Below are 6363 nucleotides of genomic sequence, written 5' to 3' on the forward strand. Positions count from 1 at the left end.
CAAGTATCATTGAAAACATCATCATTACGTAAAGATGTTAGCGTTTTTATTAACAGTTCTGATGAATGTTTGGCTCCAATTGCAGTGTATGATATATTTTGCAGAGCTTTAGCCAACTGCTCACATGGGCCCAAAATTAAAGACAAAGATTCCAGAGCAAAAACAGTTTCAAACTTTCAAAGTTTCGTCTCATATGCACGGAGAGCTGCGCGTCTATCTTTAGAAATTTAATTTGAATCTTTTAAAATTTCTTGTACTGTTAAAAGAACTCTTTCATAATTTTGTAAAAATCTATTAACTGCTTTTACTCGGACTGTCCATCTTGTAGGACAAAAGGGAATAATGCCTGATATATTTTCAGTTGTATAGTCATTTTCTTCATCTAACTCAGTAGAAAGAACAATACCAAAAAAATATGTTTTTACGTTTTGCTGAATCTCAGATTGTATTGCTTACAAATCTGATTACATTTAGAGCATCATTAGCAAAATCTACAGTTTTAATAGTATCACTCAATGATAAGTCCAATGAATGATTTGAACAATGAATAAATATAGATTTAGGTTGTACATCAGAAATTCGCTTTTGTACTCCACTTATATGACCAGACATGATTGTCGCTCCGTCAAAAAAAGTCCTCTAACATTTTCAAAACTAAGACACATACTTGTCAATGCAAGAGAATAAGGTTTCCACTTGGTGGATTATACATACCAACAAAAATTTCGTTTATATTTAAAGAAATTGTATTTAAAAAACGAAAACAAATGCTAAACTGTTCCTAGAGAAAATCCTAAAAGAAATTTCTTTGATTGTAGTTTACAATGTAAAATTATAATTTAAATAAATAAATAATTTTATATAAATATTTTTCAATGAAACTGTAACTAGAATAATATGTACCTAGTAAAAGTGGTCAAGACTAATATTTGGTGATTTTTTAGGGGCTTATATTTTATACTTCTTCGTTACACAGCCGATAAAAAGGTAGCTTTCAAAAAAGTTAAAATCTATTTACTAATTAAAAATTAAAAACCTACCAGTCAACTGTTGTTTGTTTTAACTGAATCTCGAAAATACCAGGGTCGTCTACGTTAATTTCTCTGTCACAATCTAAAAAATTTATATACTAATATTAATATACCTGAATAAAACTTAATCAAATAAAATTGCATTCCATTGTCTTCAACTGTTTTTGAACTTTTTTAAAAAAAATGTGTTATTGTAAAGACTCAATGACGCTTCATCCTAATCAAATGAGTCTAAAAATGTAATAGCAAATAGCAAAAAAATGCAGTAAACGGATAATGTATAATATTTTGTATATTATTTTAGGACCTCGTGCATTATCAAAGTTAGGCAGCTCTCCAACTAGCGTCACGCTTGATGTAAAGAAGGAACTGAAATGATTTTATTATTGATAATTCAATACTAAAATATATACTAGATATTATCGTCTATAATAAATAGAATTTAATTAAATCTAGAAGATTTTAATTAAAATATTATTTATAAGTTATTAGCAAATACATTTATAGTTTCTACAATGATATTAATGATATTATACATGTATACAGTAACTCATCGACAATATAAAATTAAACTATTAATTAAAATAGTATAATATATTAAATAATATTATTAGTTATAAAGTATAAGAAAATATACGTGTAGGTTCTAAAATGATATATAGGCTGTAACAGAAATATATGATAAATAACATATATTACAATAGTCGACCGGGCAAAAATTCGTTGCGGCGACTTGGTAACGGCACGGAGAATAGGCCGCGACATTGAACGTCTGAATGTGATATTCAGTATTTTAAATTACTAACTGCAGCGGCGGCTCACAAGTAAATTCATCGGGGAGACTGAACATTTAATAATGAAAAAAAATTAACACAAAAATGACAAAGAACCTTTTTTTATTATTATAATTGATAGCTTTATAATAATATTATAAGAATAAATAATTTATATTATTTTATATTCGAATTCAATTCTTCTATCTTTTTTCTTCGCAAAATCATCAATAATACTTTCCACAAATGTCGGGTCCTTTGCCATAACACCCAGTTAGCTGCAGTTTTCGTGTTTACAAAAAAATACGTGATGATCACGACGTGAACGGTAAAAACTTTGAATGAATCTAGTCTCAATGTACTGAATAACATCTATACAATCTTCCCCGTCCTCCGCTTTGTCATGCATTAAAAACTTCAACACAATTGAGTCTCTCGGATGGCGGACTCCCGAACTAGAGACCGTCGTCGTTATCTATGTATTTTGCCCATATTGTTATTGAATGACACCCGTCCCCTCTCATTATTAATGTAAAAATAGAATACAAAATATTATCAATATTAATATCAAAAACTACAATATTATAATAATTATTTTCAAAATGGATAAAACATAAAAATATTAAATTTTAAAACAATTTTCTTCAAACCTTTTTATTTTTTCGGGGAGTCGCCGTCTCAAAGACTCCCCTGACGACTGACGAGCCGCTCCTGACTATTACTTGCTAAACAAAATTATAAAATAATATTTAGGTATTGTGGGCTAAATGTAATTATAAATAGGCCATGAAGTCATGGGGATTCCGCCCCCACAGTATTTATTTTGTGGGGACAATTGCTCCCACTGACCCCATCTGACCCCTCTGTACATGTTATATTAAGTAATAAATACAACTTTATTTTGTTGGGTAAAATGCTAATAATGTACTTTAAACATAAAACTATAAAAGAGGTACAAAAACTGTTTTTTACAATAAACTAACTAGTTAACAAATCGTACATTAAATTATGTATAATTATAATAAATAACAAATATTACTGTATTTTACAGTAGCTGTAATATTAATGAATTATTAGGAGGCAGAATATGTAAGCTGTAAATAACACAACATAAGTATAAATTCGTTATTTAAATGTATGATTGTTTCTTATCATCAGAATGTTTTCTAACATGTCTGTTTTTAATGAACTTTTTAAACCAGATAAAATAAATTTTAAACCTGAAAATGCACGTTCAACGGATACTTACATAAAAATAATTAATTTAAAATTTTTAAAGATGATAATTGATAAAACATACTTTTATCGCAGGTACTGCCAATAACACTTTTGCCAGTTTATACAATTCTGGTTTACTGTTTATAAAATTCCTCCAGTACTCTACAATATTTATTGAGTGATGAAGTCTAGGAATATTGTCAAAATCATCTATTATATGTCTTATATCAGACATCGAATTTGAATTTTAAAATGAAAAACTTAAATCTAATGAGTCTGAAGCTGAACTCTGTGATCTAATATCAATATATTCTAAATCATAATTCAAGGAATCATCATCAAAACTTTCGATTGGAGGAGCTGAAATATTACTTTCGGTTTTAGTTTCTAACCACATCATTATTGTCCAAATATCTTTCAATAATAATTTAGCTGCATATTTGTCAGTTTGAGAAAAATACCATTGGAATTTTGGATCCAAATAAATTGCTAAAAAATATAAAAATTGTATACCTACATTAAAACAATTGTACTGTAAAAATCGTAAAGTAATATATAAAATATTTAAATACCTGCTAAAAACACAGAATTATTTTTCAAAACCGATTCCCTGGTATCCATTGTTATAAAGCAAGTCCTGAATCTACTAATTTGGTACAAGTATAACATTTAAACAATACACCAAAAAATCTCCTAATGTTAAAGTTTCTTTCTGTAGCTCAATATTAGCTGTTTTGGCAGCTGATAATGCTTGAAGCTAAAACATTTAAATACATTACTTTACAATTTAACATATATTTTCAATGATAGTATAAATCTTTTAAAAAATAAGTTAATTTTTTAAGGTTTTTATTTTAATAGCAAATTAAAATGTAGGTACCATTTTTCAATTAATGACCACTCATTTTCAGTAAGCTTTAGTTCCTTAAAGGTATCACATAAATCAACACATGTGGGTTTTAAATCTAAAAGGCGTTTAAATATATCAAATTTACTACACCAGCGAGTTTCTACGTCAATAATAACTCTTTTTTGTTTCATTTTTTAATATTCCAGAGGGCCGATTGTTGAAATCATACGACTAATTCTCGCATGCGACAAAAGTCATACATTTTATCGACTGTGACTAATGTTTATCGCATGCGACATACAATTGGTATTCTTGAATTGAAATCGATAAGATTTTTTCACTTATCGAATACGATAAAGTTTATCGAATGAACCACAATGGTCACAACACAAATCTAGATTTTAACCTCAAACAAACTGGAAAATTCTATTAGTTATTATTTTATTCCTTTATCACTGAATGTTATCAATGATAAATTAAATTTATAAAACCAAAAACTTTGGTTGTTCTTTGTTACCTACCATCTTTAAATGTTTTAAAATTTACATTTATTTGTTTGTTAATTTGTTATAAGTAAATAATAATACTATTTAATACTCATAATGTCTAGAATAAGACCAACTCATAACCAAATGAAGTTTTTGGTTGATCAGATGGCCAATGATCCGTAATTGTGTTCAAGTAAATTTACTAAAACATTCACATATAAGATCGCCCAACAGAGATGGGAAAATATTGCTGCTCAATTAAACTCGTTACCAGGAGCAGAGAAAGATTGGCAAAAATGGAAAAAAGTAATTAACTTTGTTTTATGTAGATATTTATTTTATAGTTTCAAGTATTTGTTTCTGAATCCATAATCTATACTCGGCTGAAAATTTATTAAAAATACTGTAACCAAACTCTAAGTACTCTTGATATTGAATACTCTTTATCTTTGCTGTAGGTACCGAAAAAAACCACTAAAAACAATAAAAGCACTTATGAAAATTGGAAAAAAAAATTTTCTTTTTGAAAATTGTAATTGCATATTTTTCATAAATATTTTACTTATTTGTGATATTTATATTTTAGACATAGCAAGATACTAGAAATATCACAAAAACAAAAGCTGCCGCTATTAAACGGCATTTAGGGGGTGGTACAGGTGGTGGACCAAGTTGTTCAGTTTAATTAAATGCCATTCAAACTCTACCCTTATTGAGCAAATCATCGATTAGTGGTCACAGCGATTCGGCTGAATCAATTTTCCAATTTGATTTTGATGACTCTACCAAAGATGTAGAAGCTGGTAAATGTACACATTAATTTGTTCTAGTAAAAGTATTACTTAAATCATTGCATACTGTAGTTTTTAAATTAAAATTATAGAATATAATATACTAACCTTATACATTATAGTAATGTGTTAAATCAATAATTTATGTGTATGTAATTTCATATTTTTATTAGTCAACTAATAATGATGTGCTTTATTTAGAAACTGAAGAACTGTGTATGGATGATCTTGTGGAATCATATTATATTAGCAATGACAATATTGAAAATGAAAATCCTGCATTAATTGCTTTTTATTAATTCAAGTAAAATTTACACATACCTAAAACATAACAATAAAGAATAATTCATTGAAATATTTATATTGTTTTACTATAGCTGAAAATGAAAGTTCCTACAAATTGTCAACTACAATCAATAGACCAACTCGACCAAGTATTAAAACAAATAATAAATTAAGGAAAACTGAGATTTTTATTCAAATACTAAAATTTTGATTTTTGATGTAAATCTATCCAATTCCCCACCTTTTTAATTTAGGACAGTTATTTTTATATTTTATTTATTATTAAAATATAGGCTAAGGTTATTTAAAAAAAAATTACAATAATTTAATGTAATGTTATAGAATTGAAAAGAAAAATGACTGTTGCGTCCAAACTGAGTGAAAGCAATTTAGCGGCAAATCATCTAGCTAGTATTGCAGAGAAAAAGTGTGACATGAAAGCAGCTTACTACGATAAGCAAATCAAACTGATGGAAAAAAAATGTAACTCTAAAAATTTAGAAAAATTATTCTCTGAATTTGTAAACCGAAAGTAACTAGACTGATAAAATTATATTATAGACTAATTTTTTATTTTTTATTTCATATTAAAGTTTTGTAAGTTGTTACTATTTATTATTATCTTTCTATTACCATTGACTATTATATTTTGTTATTTAAATTTTAAACTTATAGTTTTTGAAGTTATTTATTTTACCAGAAGGTTACACATTTTATTTTGTTTTTTGTTATTGTTAATAATAAAGATTTATACGAGTAGCATATTTATTTCACCGTATAATTATTATAATGTAAAATATTTACATAAGTACAGTAAATAGTTCCTTTAATAGCTACCTACCTGTAGTATCTTTTGTAAAGTTGGAGAGGAGAAAACAATTAAAACAAGTAGGGTTTTCTTATTAGTACTGTTAGGTTCATTATCTT

The 6363-nt window shown here is 27.1% G+C and overlaps 1 pseudogene; it reads left to right on the forward strand.

Annotated features, from left to right (window-relative positions):
- Positions 1-4474: 4474 nt before the first annotated feature.
- Positions 4475-5450, forward strand: LOC126551041 (uncharacterized; annotated as a pseudogene).
- The last annotated feature ends 913 nt before the right edge of the window (positions 5451-6363 follow it).

This window comes from Aphis gossypii, chromosome 3 (assembly GCF_020184175.1).
Source record: "Aphis gossypii isolate Hap1 chromosome 3, ASM2018417v2, whole genome shotgun sequence".
Lineage (NCBI taxonomy): Eukaryota > Metazoa > Arthropoda > Insecta > Hemiptera > Aphididae > Aphis > Aphis gossypii.